Raw genomic sequence first — 19,103 nt, 5'->3', positions numbered from 1 at the left:
TTATGGCTCCTGAGGTGAGAAGAAGAGAACTCTCTTGCTGACTGATGTATTAATGATTTAATTTGTATCTGTATTGCTATTAATGGAGTCATCCATCTTGTAGAAAAATTATAGAAATGGCTGCCGAAATTGTAAAATAGCAAAATCATCACACACCCTCTTCCCAATCGATCCAACGGTAACATTATTGCAGCGCTCCCAGACTTTGCGGCATGTGACCACTCCAGTCAGTCTGTTGTCCTGGCGGTTATACGCCAAATTACTGGTATCATGGCGTACATCACAGATCAGTGATGCTTTTTATATGGCACATGACCACTGTACCCACTGACTGGCTGCAGTGGTCAAATGCCACCTCCATTTAAATGAAGACTGGGAGCACTGCAGTGGGAGAAGTGAGTAGTGATGATTTTGTTATTTTACAGTGTTGCTAGTTAATTTTACTAAATTTCTACAAGTTGGAAAACCCCTTTAAATATTCTCATGGAAAACCTAAGGGCTGGTTCAAAATATTTTGTTTGACTCTTTTTAATGTATGGGCCAGTAAAACCTATCAATTACGTTAAATGGAAGCTTTGATGGATACCTGACAGTGGCATCCATCACCCATGGACCATAAAGGTATGCGCTTAACAGATACAAGTGCTTCTCACTAAATTAGAATATCATCAAAAAGTTAATTTATTTCAGTTCTTCAATACAAAAAGTGAAACTCATATATTATAGCGGGGCTCCTTTTGCATCAATTACTGCATCAATGCGGCATGGCATGGAGGCGGTCAGCCTGTGGCACTGCTGAAGTGTTATGGAAGCCCAGGTGGTTTTGATAGCAGCCTTCAGCTCGTCTACATTGTTTGGTCTGGTGTCTCTCATCTTCCTCTTGACAATACCCCATAGATTCTCTTAAGGTCAGGCGAGTTTGCCGGCCAATCAAGCACAGTGATACTGTTGTTTTTAAACCAGGTATTGGTACTTTTGGCCGTGTGGACAGGTGCCAAGTCCTGCTGGAGAATGAAATTTCCATCTCCAAAAAGCTTGTTGGCAGAGGGAAGCATGAAGTGCTCTAAAATTTCCTGTTAAACGGCTGCGCTGACTTTGGTCTTGATAAAACACAGTGGACCTACACCAGCAGATGACATGGCTGCCCAAACCATCACTGATTATGGAAACTTCACACTAGACCTCCAGCAGCTTGGATTGTGGCCTCTCCACTCTTCCTCCAGACTCTGGGTCCTTGATTTCCAAATGAAATGCAAAATTTACTTTCATCTGAAAACAACACATTGGACCACTGAGCAACAGTCCAGGTCTTTTTCTCCTTGGCCCAGGTAAGACGCTTCTGGCATTGTTTATTGGTCATGAGCGGCTTGACACAAGGAATGCGACACTTGTAGCCCATGTCCTTGATACGTCTGTGTGTGGTGGCTCTTGTAACAATGACACCAGCAGCAGTCCACTCCTTGTGAATCTCCCCCAAATTTTCTAATGGCCTTTTCTTAACAATCCTTTCAAAGCTGCGGTTATCCTGGTTGCTTGTGCACCTTTTTCTACCACATTTTTTCCTTCTACTCAACTTTCCATTAATAGACACAGCACCCTGTGAACAACCAGCTTCGTTAGCAATGACCTTTTGTGGCTTACCCTCATTATGGAGTGTGTCAATGACTGCCTTCTGGACATCTGTCAAGTCAGCAGTCTTCCCCATGATTGTGGAGCCTACTGAAACAGACTAAGGGACCTTTTTAAACGCTTAGGAAGCCTTTGCAGGTGTTTTTTGTTAAGTATTCTTTACTGAGATAATGACTTTTGTGTTTTCATTGGCTGTAAGCCATAATCATCAACATTAACAGAAATAAACACTTGAAATAGATCACTCTGTCTGTAATGACTCTATATAATATATGAGTTTCACCTTTTGTATTGAAGAACTGAAATAAATTAACTTTTTGATGATATTCGAATTTAGCGCGAATCACTTGTATATCAGTATAACCTATTGAAAAGTTCAGGATGTATCCCTGTAACAAATGCGTGTGATGGATGGCAAACAGTGGTATCCATAACTCACAGACCTACATGTTAAAAAAGTGTAAATTTAAAATATATGTTTATACTGTATTAAATGATGGAATAGTGTGTTCTACTAGCTATCCCATACTTTTTTTTCAGAATAGTAACATACACTGGACAAATAGACGGCAAAAAGACGTATTTAGAGAGGTTTGAAAAATTGGCTGAAAAAGCACTCATGAAAATATTATTATTTATGTATAGCGCCATTGATACTGTACATAAGGATGTACATGGTGCTGTACATAAGGAGGGATTACATACCAAATACAGATATCACTTACAGTAAACAAACTAACAATGATAGACTGGTACAGAGGGAAGAGGACCCTGCCCTTGCGGGCTTACATTCTACAGGAATGGGGAAGAAGACAGTAGGTTGGGTTGTTGCGGTGGCTCCAGTGTTGTTGAGGTGGCAGCAGGCAAGGTCATGGCAGGCTGTAAGCTTGTTTGAAGAGATGGGTTTTCAGGTTCCGTCTGAAGGATCCAAGTGTGGAGGATAATCAGATGTGTTGAAGCACAGAATTCCATAGGATGGGGGATATTCGGGAGAAATCTTGGAGGCCATTGGGCAAGGAGCGAATAAGTGTGGAGGAGAGAAGGAGTTCTTGGGAGGACCGGAGATTACCGGGTGAGGAAGTAGTGTGGGAGTGGGAGACGCTAAATGTGCGGTTAGAAAGGTATGAGGACATCCAGGATGGGGCAAGATTTTTGACGCCAAAGCAAGAGAGGATCTGTAGTAGGAGTCAGTGGTCAACTGTGTCGAAAGCAGAGGACAGGTCAAGAAGAAGGAGTACAGAGAATTGTCTGTTAGCTTTGGCTGTAAGTAAGTCATTGGTGATTTTGGTAAGGGCAGTTTCAGTGGAATGATGGGGGCGGAAGCCGGATTGTCGGTTGTCGAAGAGAGAGTTAGATGAGAAGTAAGAGGAAAGTTCAGTGTGAACATGTTGCTCAAGGAGTTTGGAGGCAAATGGGAGCAGCGATATGGGGCGGTAGCTGGACAAGGCGGTTGGCTCGAGGGATGGCTTTTTGAGGATGGGCGTGATTGTGGCATGTTTGAAGGCAGCAGGGAAGGTGCCAGAAGTTAGTGATAGGTTGAAGAGATGAGTAAGGGATGGGATGAATGGTGGGGTGAGGTTGGGGAGGAGGTGGGATGGGATGGGGTCGAGTGCACAAGTGGTGAGGTGTGATTTGGAGAGGAGACGAGTAAGGTCTCCTTCCGTGATGTTGTGAAGGTAGGTTATGGGGGAAGGGCAATGGTCTGGAAAACAAAGGGGTTGTGGTGGTTGGGCAGTATAGACTTGCCTTGTTTGGTCAATCTTGTTTTTGAAGTGTGTGGCAAACTCCTCAACAGAGATGACGGCGGTCGGAGGGGGCAGTGGGGGGTGGAGGAGAGATTTAAAAGTGTTGAATAGCTGTTTGGGGTTGTAGGATAAGCAAGATATGAGGGTTGTGAAGTAGGCATGTTTAGCAGAGGTGAGGGCTGATTTGAATGCAAGTGTTGCTTGTTTGAATGTAGTCATCTTGAGAATGTGTTTTCTGCAACCCTGGATGCTTGTCGAAGCTGTTTAGTGAGGTTGTTGTGCCAGGGTTGCCTATTGACTCGTCGTGCTCTGCCATGCATAAGAGGGGCGACCGAGTCAATAGCTGATGCAAGAGTGGCATTGTAGAAAGCAGTGGCGCTGTCTGTGTCGTGGAGTGAAGATATGGATGTCAGTGGTAGAATAGAGTCAGAGAGTGTGTGAGTGTCTAGATGTGCAAGGTCTCTGCGGGGGTGTGCTAGTTGCTGGACATGGGTGACAGGTGAGGAGGACAGGGATGACAACATGAGTAGATGGTGGTCAGATAGGGGTAGTGGGGAGGTTGTAAGGATATATAGGGAGCAGAGTCGGGTGAAGATGAGGTCTAGTGTGTGTCCGTCTGTGTGGGTGGCTGAGGAGGACCACTGAGTAATTCCAAAGGATGAAGTAAGCCACAGGAGTTTGGATGCTGCTGGCTGGTGAGTGTCAGTGGGGATGTTGAAATCGTCCATGATGATTGTGGGAATGTCAGCAGAGATAAAGTAAAGAAGCTAGGTGGAGAATTGGTCAATAAAGGCAGTGACCAGGCCTGGAGGTCGGTATATGACAGCCACTTGGAGGTTGGAGGGAGAGTAAATGCGGACAGAGTGGACTTCAAAAGAAGGTAGAATAAGAGAGGGTAGAGGTGGGATAGGGCTAAAGGTGCAGTTGGTAGAATGGAGTAGACCCACTCCTCCACCATGTCTGTTACCAGGGCGAGGAGTGTGGGTGAAGTGGAGGCCACCGTAACACAGCGCAGCAGGGGAGGCAGTGTCAGAGGGTGTCAACCATGTCTCTGTGATGCCCAGGAAGGAGAGATTGTGATAGGTAAAGAGGTCATGGACAAAATGGAGCTTGTTGCAGACAGAGCAGGCATTCCAGAGTGCTCCAGAGAGAGGGAGCAGGGGGATGGGCGTCAGGGGCATGGAAATGACGAAGAAGGGTGAAAAAAAAAAGATGCTTCAGGATAAAAATAACTCACACTTTTCCTGAAGCGTCTTCCTCTTGAAAAACTCGGTGGACTTGCCCCTCCTTCCCAAAAAATACATCATGTGCATTACCCTAGAGTACACTAAACTTTGGCCGACAGCCTAAAATGCAAGGTTAAAAAATAATGCACTAAACTACAATGAAGTAGTCGGCAGTCGGCACATCTCTTCCAGGAAACTTAAAAGCCTCTTTTAGCAAACATCAATGACGCTTCTTACTTCAACTGACTCTGTGTCATTTTACCACAGAAGTACACAAACGTGATACAAATCCTGATACATTCATGTGCTGACATGTCACCTATGTAGTAACTGTTCTCTCCTCTGTGACAGATGCTGGCTAGGGAGGAGTATGGCGCCGGAGTGGACTGGTACGCGCTTGGCCTCATCATAAATGAGATGGTTACCGGTGAGTGCACTTACCATCCTGCACTATTTGATACATCTTCCTCCGGCGCTGAAGACATCATTAGAGAGGTGAGAACGATACGGATATTGGATTTACTACTTAGTAATGTACTGCCATGGTAAATGTACTGAAGCCGCACAGAATAGGCCAATGTACTCTTAATTTTTCCCTTTCTAACCAGCAATGAATACATTTGAGGATCTACATGAGTACTTGTTTTGCTGGGTAGAAGTGTTTAGTCACTGAGCCTTGCTGTCATGGATCTACTAGCAGTCTACAGTCAGTTGGACCTAAGGGCTCTTTCACACGTCCTGATATTTCTGGTCCCGGAGATATGCGTGTCCTTGTGCACCTGTGTGGCACACGTGTGACGCTCATGTGCCACCCGTGTGGCGCATCAGTAGCACACGCACCGGAATTTGGGAATCAGCGGTACAGTTAGCACTGTTTCCAAGCACCGGGCGCTGAACACTGCCCTCATCATAGTCCCCTGCTGACGCTGCGATCGGCACCAGCAGGACATAATGATGAGAGTAGTAGCAGAGGAGCAGGGGAGAATGACTCCTGCAGCGAGCAGGCCCCAGAGCTGCGCTGAGCTCAGTGACTGACAGGACACCGCTCACTGAGCACAGCTCCTCTGCTGAGCGGTCGTGTGGATTACAGTGGGGGACACTTAGGACAGGTGAGTATAAGGATTTTTTAAATTTTATTCTTATTTTTACAGGTGGAGACACCGGGAGCAGAATTCTACTCTCATCACTATCCCCTGCTGGTGCTGATCGCTGCGCCGGCAGGGAACTATGATGAGGACAGCATTCAGCATCCGGCATTTGGGATTAGCTCTAACTGTACCGCTGATTCCCAAGCCCGGAACATATCACACGGATGGCATCTATGTGCGGTACATGTTTACACAGACCCATTGACTTGAATGGGTCCGTGTGATCCGTGCTGCCGGCTGGCAAAAACTGGCATGTCTGTGTGGATCACACAGACACACGGTCCGTGGAAACACACTGACATGTGCGCAGACCCATTCATTTGAATGGGTCTACGTGTGTCAGTGTCTCCGGTACGTGTGGAAACTGTCACCACACATACCGGACACACAGACGTGTGAAAGAGCCCTAGGGTCTAACGTTGCACTACAGAAGTCCTGTAGAATTGTTCTGTTATAAGATTTTTTACCTGCACTGATTGACTATTAAGCATATTTTTCATTTCCAGCTCCTCCAGAGAGATCCCGCCAAGCGCTTAGGAGTCCACAGAAACATCAGAGATCATCCCTTTTTCCAGCATATTGACTGGGTCTCTGTGGAAGCCCTTCAGATGCCCCCACCACACATCCCTGTAGTAAGTAAATGGACAGAAATTGTATCCAGGTCAGGGTGAATTTTTTACTATGTAATCTGTGGACAGCATGAGGAAGAGGTTAAATCACAGATTTCAATGATATGTCACCTGTAATGCTGTGTGCTGTTGTTTACTTACACTGAAAGTTTTATCACCTGGTGATTATCATTGCCAGGACTACAACAGCACATGCTTGCTAGTCCGACTCCGCCTCCTCCTGTGTTAAGCAGCTCAATGTCAATGGACTGTTTACATGCACAGCCTAGTGTGGGCGGGGTTATCTTTCTCAACTCTGCTACATTGCTAAATCTAAGAACTCTGTATCAGAACCACTGCACAAAGTAAACTAAGTGATACATTGTTGGATTCAGGGTCTCTTTATCTACATCATGCTGCTCTCAGATAAGGTAGCAAAAACCTGGTGACATATTGCCTTTAATAGATTTACTGTTACATATTATAGAAAATGATACAAGGGTAGCATAGATGTATTTATCTCTGTAAAACTATTCAAGCACCAGATTTTTCTAAAGGCCATGCACCTTGTCATAAATTTGGTGCATTTTACTCCAATACACATTAAACTATTGTTGGCCAAACCCACCGATAACGATAGATTCTACCAACAGTCTAATCTGTATAGGAACCCCCGGACAATTGATTTTTGCGGGAGTTAAGTATCTGACATGTCCAATTCAGGGTTGCCAATCCTTTTGTTCTCATTGAGATAAACCACCTATAGGCATGTCTGGCAGCAGCTCTCACATAGGGAACACCGGAGAGCTCGGTTGAGCGAGGGCCGACATAGTAGCTGGCCAAATATCTGGTGGCAACTTATCTCAGTAAGAACAAAAGGATTGGCAGTCTGAAATTGTACAGCCATCTAATGTTTAAGAAGAGTAAGACTAGTGAATGCAACGCCCAATATATTCTTCTTTAACCATTGTACATAAGAGAAAGTGCTCATGGATAAGGTCGAATTACAGCTCGAATTTGTACAAAACTGTAATAGGTCTCCCAGAAAAGTCTATATATGAGCATGAGCAGTCTTCTCAATCCTCATATACCTCGAGGAGGCATATAGAGGCTTCTGCTGTCCGAATTAGTAGGAATCTGAAAGAAAAAAAATGATGCCAAGTGCCATCGGATTGTGAATTTAATGCCCCTCCATAATTGATTGTGCACAGGGTCTGTACAGAGCACCCGGGTTTGATGCATCTAGCTTCAGCTCTTATGTTCATACACCAACAATCTTTGACGTCATCCTGCATACATTAATGTTTGCTAGCATGAGCTTTGTATGACGGCACACTGGATTAGTGGGTGAGCAGCCTAAAAGGCGGTAATTTGCCAGCCACCAAACGAACCTGGCATAAATGTTTCCCATGAAGATCACCAATCTCACATGACAGAAATATTACAGTATATTACCGATGGAACCTCCCATGATTAGGTAATAAACCAAATATAGTCAATTGCTGTATTGATTCTCATGCTAATTGCAGTACATTGACCAGAAAACCAATATGTAGGATTACTTGGGAATAAAATATACACAAATGAAGAGCAAAGATTGTGACTTTATTTAATGTGATAAGTCATCATCCTTAAATACTAATCTTCTGTTGTGTTTCATCCAGACATCTGAACCTCATCACCGCCGCAAAAGGTTCCATCTAGGCAAGTTGGAGGCAGCAGAGGCCACAATGTCATCGATCCCCCCAGACAAACAGGCTGCATTCAGAGGGTTTTCATTTGTCAGCTAGAAAACCCTTGAAGACTCACGTGTCATCAGAGATAGTGCCCTCTTGAGTCCCTGGAAGAAGAACAGAAGGAAATGAAGATCATCAGAATATAGGAAGATTGAAGTATGGATCCCAGGATTGGCACTGGCTACAGGGCGACGTGGAGTAAGAAGATGTCTCCAATATCCATCCGGCACTTAACCTCGGGAGGAGCGAAGATGCAAACAGCAAGATGGAGGAGCCAAGAGATGCTTGGTAAGTAGAAGTGCAATAACACCTGCACTTCACCTCGGTCATAGGCATTTAGAACCGGTGACTGCATTTCCTCTCGCCCATCATAGCAGCAGATTATGGTGCTGTCCTGAGCTGAGAGGAAATAAAAGGTGCGAGACAGGCCGGCTATTAAGGGGTGGAAGGAGGCCGGACATTTTTTTTTTTTAATGCCTATGACAATTTTTAAATATACCGGTAATTTAAATTCCTCATATTCGTGACAGCAATGACACGGGCTGTGAGGAATAAGGTGTGAGATGGCCGGCTATTAAGGGGTGGAAGGAGGCCGGATTTTTTTTTTTTTTTTAAATCATAGCATTTAAAGCTATATTGCTTTGCTATGTAAAATAATTATATTTACCGGTGACTACCGATGACTATAGTTATACTTTTCCCCCTCCTCCATAACAACTCATTGAGCTGTTCTGGGTGACGGGGAAATAAGGTGTGAGATGGCCGGCTATTAAGGGGTGGAAGGAGGCCGGATTTTTATTTATTTATTTTTTTTAAATCATAGCATTTAAAGCTATATTGCTTTGCTATGTAAAATAATTATATTTACCAGTGACTACCGATGACTATAGTTATACTTTTCCCCCTCCTCCCTAACAACTCATTGAGCTGTTCTGGGTGATGGGGAAATAAGGTGTGAGATGGCCGGCTATTAAGGGGTGGAAGGAGGCCGGATTTTTTTTTTTTTTAAATCATAGCATTTAAAGCTATATTGCTTTGCTATGTAAAATAATTATATTTACCGGTGACTACCGATGACTATAGTTATACTTTTCCCCCTCCTCCATAACAACTCATTGAGCTGTTCTGGGTGACGGGGAAATAAGGTGTGAGATGGCTGGCTATTAAGGGGTGGAAGGAGGCCAGTTTTTTTTTTTTTTTTTTTTAAATCATAGCATTTAAAGCTATATTGCTTTGCTATGTAAAATAATTATATTTACCGGTGACTACCGGTGACTATAATTACCCTTTTCCCCCTCCTCCATAACAACTCATTGAGCTGTTCTGGGTGACGGGGAAATAAGGTGTGAGATGGCCGGCTATTAAGGGGTGGAAGGAGGCCGGATTTTTATTTTTTATTTTTAAATCATAGCATTTAAAGCTATATTGCTTTGCTATGTAAAATAATTATATTTACCGGTGACTACCGATGACTATAGTTATACTTTTCCCCCTCCTCCATAACAACTCATTGAGCTGTTCTGGGTGACGGGGAAATAAGGTGTGAGATGGCTGGCTATTAAGGGGTGGAAGGAGGCCAGTTTTTTTTTTTTTTTTTTTTAAATCATAGCATTTAAAGCTATATTGCTTTGCTATGTAAAATAATTATATTTACCGGTGACTATAATTACCCTTTTCCCCCTCCTCCATAACAACTCATTGAGCTGTTCTGGGTGACGGGGAAATAAGGTGTGAGATGGCCGGCTATTAAGGGGTGCAAGGAGGCCGGATTTTTATTTTTTATTTTTAAATCATAGCATTTAAAGCTATATTGCTTTGCTATGTAAAATAATTATATTTACCGGTGACTACCGATGACTATAGTTATACTTTTCCCCCTCCTCCATAACAACTCATTGAGCTGTTCTGGGTGACGGGGAAATAAGGTGTGAGATGGCTGGCTATTAAGGGGTGGAAGGAGGCCAGTTTTTTTTTTTTTAAATCATAGCATTTAAAGCTATATTGCTTTGTTATGTAAAATAATTATATTTACCGGTGACTACCGATGACTATAGTTATACTTTTCCCCCTCCTCCATAACAACTCATTGAGCTGTTCTGGGTGACGGGGAAATAAGGTGTGAGATGGCTGGCTATTAAGGGGTGGAAGGAGGCCAGTTTTTTTTTTTTAAATCATAGCATTTAAAGCTATATTGCTTTGTTATGTAAAATAATTATATTTACCGGTGACTACCAGTGACTATAATTACCCTTTTCCCCCTCCTCCATAACAACTCATTGAGCTGTTCTGGGTGACGGGGAAATAAGGTGTGAGATGGCCGGCTATTAAGGGGTGGAAGGAGGCCGGAGTTTTTATTTATTTTTTTTCTATTGCTATTGCATGTCCATGTACATGTCTTTGGAATTCCTCATATTCAAGAAAGTAATGACATGAGCTATAAGGAATATAGTGTGAGGCAGACACCGCCCTAGGTCATAGGTGTATAATACCACCAATACCACCATACTGGATAACAACCCCCCCCCCCCCCCGACTTTGGGAAGAATGAAGATGGATGCTGCAAGATGAAGGAGCCCGCAGATTAGTGATGGGTCGTTCACAAACGAACTGAAACAAACTGACGGCTTCCTGCTGTGAACGATGGGGGTCAGCCCCCCAGTGAGAGCCACTATATTCTCTGAATGGCTCTAACTGGGTGTTAAATTCCAGTGTTCAGGGGTCGTAACTCCCACCCAGACCAAATTCTGCCCACTCATCAATTTAATTGGTCAACTGCAAGTAGGCAGAGTTTCAGCCTCATTAACATCATCTTAAATATGTGTTCACCTATTGTAAACACATATTTAATAGGGATCGGTTTAGGATCCAAAAGAGCTGGCTGTTTTTGGTGAGCAGAGCCAGGAGAGACAGATCGCCAAAAAGAGCCAGACTGTCCATCACTACTGCAGATGCACTGTGGGTAAATGGAAGTACAAGAATACCTGTTATAGGCATTTGTAACCAGTGATTCCTTTTCCTCTAACCTACAATAGTAGTAGTCTGCATCATTTCCCAGAGATGTTGACTGTTAGGGTATGTGCACACTGCCTCATTTTCAGGCATATTCTGCCATGAACCCACCTGAAAAAACACTTAAAAAACATAAAAAAGAATGAATATATGCACAGCAATGTCAAAACGACTTGCTGTGCATATATTTCATTTCTTGTCTCTTCTGTTAAGCACTTCAGGCTTCGAAAGCAACTAAAAGAAATGACCGTTCCAATCTTAAGCCTCCACTATTTTATCTATCCACACAGCCAGGGTTTTCCAGAAGCGTCTTTCTATAGAAAAAAAATAAGTGGATACGCCGATGTATAAAAGACTGCACATGCACATACCCCTATGTCACGTGCACACGTTGAGTATTTGGTGAGTTCTTTACATCAGTATATGTAAGCCAAAACCAGGAGTGGAACAATCAGAGGAAAAGTATAATAGGACCATGTCACCACCTCTAGATTTATCACCCACTCCTGGTTTTGGCTTACAAATACTGATGTAAAAAACTCACCAAATACTCAATGTGTGTACGTGGCCTAATACAGGCAGCATCTGACTGTAACAGCAGCAGGCAGAGCTAAGCTCCACTCGCTGCTGTTAATCCCTTAAATGCTGCTGTCAATCTCATTTTTAAAGCGCAGTCTGGGGGGCACACCTTGCCCCTTCCTCCAGTAATGCAGGGTGCCGATGGTTTGTCATGGCTGCCGCTGGCCTGCTGAAGGCCCTGGAGCCTGTTCTGACGGCGCTCCATTGAAGATCAGCCTGTGGTGTGATTTTTACTACATATTGCAATATTGTGGTTTAGCATAGCATAGAATATAGCATAAGGATAATAGATTAGCATGTAACATAGGAAATGGTTAAGGTTAGGTTTAGCCCAGTGGGAGGGCACTAGTGCTGATAAGAAGGGGGGCACTTCCTGGTTAGAGGGGATTCAGTGTCAGCCAGTGAAGGGTAGAACAGAATTCAAGTTCAGGTGGGGTGGTGGGTTGCTAGGGGCAGCATGGGCCAAATGTTCTGTACAGTGGGAGGCCAAATGGAGATCCGTGATGGACATTCCAACAGCACCTGGAGCCTATGGCTCAGGCCAGGTACCATGGAGCGGGCTGGTCTTCTGACATTGCGACATGGAGTTACATGAGGAGCAGGTGGCAGGTCCCGGGTGCACTGCTGGAGTGGACAATGAATCCCTGGGGCTGATGGAGTCAGCAGACTTGGGGGTAGTCCAGAATGAACGTGTGGCAGAAGAGAAGAGGAGTTGTGCTAAGGAGGAAGGAAGTCTGCATTGCTGGGCCCTATCCCACTTGTACCCACATGATGAACTTGTACTTGTTAGTGAAAGTTTGACTGTTTGTTTGAATGTTGTTCCATGCATTGTGTACGGCGGCTCCTGAGGATGGAAGCCTGGAGGCAGCGGAAGCCTACGGCCCACAAGTGGGTGTGATGCCCCCCACACTTTATAGCACACTGGGACTGGGACACCCCTTGTCTGTAAAGTGCCAAAGGGACTGCAGCTCGGTCACGACTACAGCACTACAGCACTTTACACTCCCTCCACTGTTTTTATAGAGATGATAGAAGAGCCAATGCCTTCATTTTTATGATGTTTAATTGGCCAAAGGATTTAACTAAATGACTCTTATGAAAAATACATTTAGTTAGCGAAATGTTTACTGGGAATGTGTTAGGAAGTTTTTATGTTAAGGGCATTGACCACTCTCTGGTTATTGTTAACCAATGTGTTTGTAGATGATAAAAGGCATTCAGTGCAGAAATTCAGCAGAGCCGAGATTTGTGTTTCCCATATTTGATATTTAGTGCTGAAATTCAAGAAAGGCCATATTAGTAAGTGCCTTATCTTCTTCTCAAACGCATTGGTCAACAATAAGCAGAAAATGGCCAATCCTTTTAATCATAGTTTAAAGTCTTGGAAGAATTTACTTTAAAGTTTGTCACCCCTTATATCATAAATAATAAATAAACAGAAACTGCTTTTCTAATAGACTAACAAGTCCAGAAGAGATCCCTTTTCAGCAGTGAGCTCATTATCATAACAAGCAGGATTACAATGAGAGATAACATAATCCACCATTCACAGTAGGTAGTGTCACAGCTCACCTCTCCCCCCTTCCTGCACAATAACATCTGCATGTCACTAAACATGAGAACATGTATAGAAAGCTCTCTCAAGGAAATAGAGTCCCCTATAATACAGTATCTTGTGACATATGTCCAATGTCCATATCTCCAAACAGGCAAGAGAGCAGCTTCCATAAATGTACAGGAAACAGAATATAATACCCTGAAATCAGAAATACAGATTATAAAAACATTATCACAATCTGGTTTCAATTAGTTTAAAAAAATGTATGTGACACATTCCCTTAAAGAGAAATAAGTACAAATATACCTAAAAAGAGTATTGGATATTTTAACAAATTTTTAATGTTAGAGTAGAGTAGGGCCCTGCCAAAAGAGTCTACCTTGTCGTGGTGGCAGGCTTAAAAAATCTTTTGGCCAAAACAAAAAAACAATGTATCTAATATGGTGTTCCATGAGAACTGTTAATGTGGGATTGGGAAGGACGTGGTGCAGAAGTGGGCTGTGGCACTATGAAAGATTTGAGAGATGGAGGCGGAGCTGGGGTGGAGTCTGGGCGTAGTATCAAGGGGCCCAAAAATGTCAGTATGGGGCCCTGAAATTCCTGATGGCAGCCCTGCAAACATACTGTAAATATACACACTGTATTCACATACAGGTGCATCTCACTGAATTAGAATATCATCAAAAAGTGAATTTATTTCAGTTCTTCAATACAAAAAGTGAAACTATATTATATAGAGTCATTACACACAGAGTGATCTATTTCACGTGTTTATTTCTGTTAATGTTGATGACTATGGTTTACCGCCAATGAAAACACAAAAGTCATTATCTCAGTAAACTAAAATAATTAACAAAAAACACCTGCAAAAGCTTCCTAAGCATTAAAAAAGGTCCCTTAGTTTGACACACTCCACAAGGTCCCAGAGTTCCAATTATCATTTGGAAATCAAGGTCCCAGAGTCTGGAGGAAGAGTGGAGAGGCCACAATCCAAGCTGCTGGAGGTCTACTGTGACGTTTCCACAATCAGTGATGGTTTGGGGAGCCATGTCATCTGCTGGTGTAGCTCCACTGTTTATTATCAAGACCAAAGTCAGCGTAGCCGTCTACCAGGACATTTTAGAGCACTTCATGCTTCCCTCTTTTTTTGGAGATGGAAATGTCATTCTTCAGCAGGACTTGGCCCCTGTCCACACTGCCAAAAGTACCAATACCTGGTTTAAAAACAACAGTATCACTGTGCTTGATTGGCCGCAAACTTGCCTGACTATAGCCCCATAGAGAATCTATTATAGAGAATCTATGGGGTATTGTCAAGAGGAAGATGAGAGACACTAGACCCAACAATGCAGACGAGCTGAAGGCTGCTATCAAAGCCACCTGGGCTTCCATAACACCTCAGCAGTGCCACAGGCTGATCGCCTCCATGACACATTGCCACATTAATTGATGCAAAAGGAGCCCCGACCAAGTATTGAGGGCATTTACTGAACATACATTTCAGGAGGACAACATTTCGGATTGTAAAAACATTTTTCAAGCTGTTGTTATAAAGTATTCTAATTTACTGAGATAATGACTTTTGCGTTTTCATTGGCTGTAAGTAGTGTTGAGCGATACCTTCCGATATCGGGAAATATCGGATCGGATTGGATCGAACCGATACTTTTTGGGTATCGGATATCGCAGATTCCGATACCGGAAACCAATGCAAGTCAATGGGACAGAAATATCGGAATAAAAATAAACCCTTTCTTTCCTTGTAGGTTAATTCTACATGAAGGAAAACAACTAAGAATAATGTATAATGTATTGGGGGAGGTGGGGGAGACAATAAAGGCATAGAGGTTTAGCCCAATCAAATGGAATAGCAGGAATTAATATTTTTTTTAAGACGTTCTGAGTTACGGAAATATTGACTATGTTAAGTTTTTTAATATTTTGTCAGATATTTATGTTTCACTACTTCCATGCTCTTCACCTTCTTTTTTACTTCTCCCACACTTTCCCCATTCATCATCCTCAGCATCAGCATCTTTTTCATCAACTTCTTCTTCACCTTCTACATCTTCTTCTTCACCTTCTTCCTATTATTCTTTTTTTTTTACATTCTTCATAATCTTCTTATTCAACTATTATTCTTCTTCATATTCTACTTCTTCATCTTCTTCATATTCTTCTTCTTCATCATATTCTTATTTGTGACAGGCATTCCTGTAGTTGTTATCTATAAAAGTTTGAACATTACACCTTTCGTTCTGCCCGTCACAAAAGATTTACAACAGGATTTGTCCGCGTTCAGTTTGGCCTGCAGCAGCAGGTCTTTTCCAGGGGCACCACGAGGAGGAACGGACTCACCCCCATACACTGCTTAGTCATCTTCTGCTTATAATTTAGATATTATCTTTTGCTCTGATTTTTAGTCTTATGCTTAATGTTCTTCCGCTTTTTGTTCTGCAGCTTCTTGTACTTCTGCTTCTTGGTTTTCTGTCTCTTGTTCTTCTGTATCTTGGTGGTTGTGTTCTTCTTCTTTGTCCTCTTGGTCAACTTCTTCAGGGTCATCTTCTTGGTCTTCTTTGGGGTGGTCTTCAGGGTCGTCGTCTTCGGGGTCCTCGTCTTCAGGGTCCTCATCTTCGGGGTGGTCTTCAGGGTCCTCGTGTTTAGGGTCGTCGTCTTCGGGGTCCTCGTCTTCTTCGGGGTCGTCTTCAGGGTCCTCGTCTTCAGGGTCATCGTCTTCGGGGTCCTCGTCTTCTTCGGGTTGGTCTTCAGGGTCCTCATCTTCAGGGTCCTCTTCTTCGGGGTCCTTGTATTCTTCGGGGTGGTCTTCAGGGTCCTCGTCTTCAGGGTCCTCGTCAGGGAGATCCAGAGTGATTACCAAGAACCATTTCAAAAAGCTTCAACTTGGAAATGTAGCAGAAGGTACAAGAAGGCTGAGGAACTGCCGAGAACCAGCTGATGGTACTGGAACCCGGATGGGTAGTAGAAGGTACAAGAGCCAATGGAACTACCGAGGACCACCTGACGGTACTGGAACTCGGTTACTAAGCAGCAGGTACCTGTGCCAGAAAGCACTACCAAGGACCAGCAGACGTTGGTTGAACTTGGATACTGCGAAGGAGGCACCTAAGCCAAAGGCACTGCCAAGAACCAGCTGACGGTACTGGAACCTGGATGGGTAGTAGAAGGTACCCATGTAAAAAAAAGTTGCAAGGCCGCGAGCCGGCCGCAGTTACCTAAACCCACAGTCCTACAGGGGGTGCTTGTCCTATTGGCACTATGGAACCAGCCTTCATTGCCAGATCCCGCAGCCCACATAGGAGTCACCTAAACTGCAGACACCATAGAGTCGGCTAAACCGACAGCAACATGACAGTACAACGCATTGGAGGCAAAGTGACGTTGACACTACCCGGAAACAGCTGGCGTGCTGGAACCAGGCTGGGCAGGAGGGAGTGCCCGTGCCAAAGACACTGCCGAGAACCAGCTGATGGTACTGGAACCCGGATGGGTAGCAGAAGGTACAAGAGCCAATGGAACTACCGAAGACCAGCTGACGGTACTGGAACTCGGTTACTAAGCAGGAGGTACCTGTGCCAGAAAGCACTACCAAGGACCAGCAGACGTTGGTGGAACTTGGATACCGCGAAGGAGGCACCTAAGCCAAAGGCACTGCCGAGAACCAGCTGACGGTACTGGAAACCGGATGGGTAGCAGAAGGTACCCATGTAAAAAAAAGTTGCAGGGCCGCGAGCCGGCCGCAGTTACCAAAACCCACAGTCCTACAGGGGGTGCTTGTCCTATTGGCACTATGGAACCAGCCTTCATTGCCAGATCCCGCAGCCCACATAGGAGTCACCTAAACTGCAGGCACCATAGAGTCGGCTAACCCGACCGCAACACGACAGGACAACGCATTGGAGGCAAAGTGAAGTTGACACTACCCAGAAACAGCTGACGTGCTGGAACCAGGCTGGGCAGGAGGGAGTACCCGTGCCAAAGACACTGCTGGGAAACAGCTGGCGGTGCTGGAACCCAGGGTAAATACTAAAAACAGAGGAGCCAGAGGTGTAATTGGAGCAAGTTTTAAATCAGTAGTACAGTGGATGTGGACAAAGCAGGAGAATTTGCCGGACACACAGCTGGGGATCAGCTGACGTTACTGAACCCCAATAACACTGGAGCAAGCGTTGACTGTGCAGACGGCACATCTGAGCAGCAACTAGCGGTATTGGAGCCCAGGGTGAATACTAAAAACAGAGGAGCCAGAGGTGTAATTGGAGCAAGTTTTAAATCAGTAGTACAGTGGATGTGGACAAAGCAGGAGAATTTGCCGGACACACAGCTGGGGATCAGCTGACGTTACTGAACCCCAATAACACTGGAGCAAGCGTTGACTGTGCAGACGGCACTTCTGAGCAGCAACTAGCGGTATTGGAGCCCAGGGTAAATACTAAAAACAGAGAAGCCAGAGGTGTAATTGGAGCAAGTTTTAAATCAATAGTACAGTGGATGTGGATAAAGCAGGAGAATTTGCCGGACACACAGCTAGGGATCAGCTGACGTTACTGAACCCCAATAACACTGGAGCAAGCATTGATTGTGCAGACGGCACTTCTGAGCAGCAGCTAGCGGTATTGGAGCCCAGGGTAAATACTAAAAACAGAGGAGCCAGAGGTGTAATTGGAGCAAGTTTTAAATCAGTAGTACAGTGAATGTGGACAAAGCAGGAGAATTTGCCGGACACACAGCTGGGGATCAGCTGACGTTACTGAACCCCAATAACACTGGAGCAAGCGTTGACTGTGCAGACGGCACTTCTGAGCAGCAACTAGCAGTATTGGAGCCCAGGGTAAATACTAAAAACAGAGGAGCCAGAGGTGTAATTGGAGCAACTTTAAAATCTGTAGTAGTGTGAATGAGGACAGAGCAGGAGAAATTGCCGTCCGCACAGCAGGGGAACAACTGACGTTACTGAACCCCAATAACACGGCAGCAAGTGTTGACTGTGCAGACAGCACTTCCGAGCGCCAACTGGCGGTGTTGGAGCTCAGGGATAATACTGAAAACAGAGGAGCCAGAGGTGTAATTGGAGCAACTTTAAAATCTGTAGTAGTGTGAATGAGGACAGAGCAGGAGAAATTGCCGTCCGCACAGCAGGGGAACAGCTGATGTTACTGAACCCCAATAACACGGCAGCAAGTGTTGACTGTGCAGACAGCACTTGCGAGTGCCAACTGGCGGTGTTGGAGCTCAGGGATAATACTGAAAACAGAGGAGCCAGAGGTGTAATTGGAGCAACTTTAAAATCTGTAGTAGTGTGAATGAGGACCGAGCAAGAGAAATTGACGTCCGCACAGCAGGGGAACAGCTGACGTTACTGAACCCCAATAACACGGCAGCAAGTGTTGACTGTGCAGACAGCACTTCTGAGCACCAACTGGCGGTGTTGGAGCTCAGGGATAATACTGAAAACAGAGGAGCCAGAGGTGAAATTGGAGCAACTTTAAAATCTGTAGTAGTGTGAATGTGGACAGAGCAGGAGAAATTGCCGTCCGCGGAGCAGGGGAACAGCTGACGTTACTGAACCCCAATAACACGGCAGCAAGTGTTGACTGTGCAGACAGCACTTCTGAGCGCCAACTGGCGGTGTTGGAGCTCAGGGATAATACTGAAAACAGAGGAGACAGAGGTGTAATTGGAGCAAGTTTTAAATCAGTAGTACAGTGGATGTGGACAGAGCAGGAGAATTTGCCGGACACACAGCTGGGGATCAGCTGACGTTACTGAACCCCAATAACACTGGAGCAAGCGTTGACTGTGCAGACGGCACTTCTGAGCAGCAACTAGCGGTGTTGGAGCCCAGGG

At 44.5% G+C, this 19,103-nt stretch overlaps 1 long non-coding RNA gene across 1 annotated transcript; it reads left to right on the top strand.

Annotated features, from left to right (window-relative positions):
• The first annotated feature begins 4,952 nt into the window (after window positions 1–4,952).
• LOC141197832 (uncharacterized) lies at window positions 4,953–8,236 on the top strand. Its single transcript, XR_012269867.1, has 3 exons — window positions 4,953–5,095; window positions 6,255–6,380; window positions 8,021–8,236. It is a non-coding gene; the product is annotated as an uncharacterized lncRNA (long non-coding RNA).
• The last annotated feature ends 10,867 nt before the right edge of the window (window positions 8,237–19,103 follow it).

This window comes from Phyllobates terribilis, unplaced genomic scaffold (genome assembly GCF_046119375.1).
Source record: "Phyllobates terribilis strain yellow unplaced genomic scaffold, ASM4611937v1 Scaffold_92__1_contigs__length_6168646, whole genome shotgun sequence".
NCBI classification, from domain to species: Eukaryota; Metazoa; Chordata; class Amphibia; order Anura; family Dendrobatidae; genus Phyllobates; species Phyllobates terribilis.
This window is presented reverse-complemented; position numbering and strand designations above follow the sequence as displayed.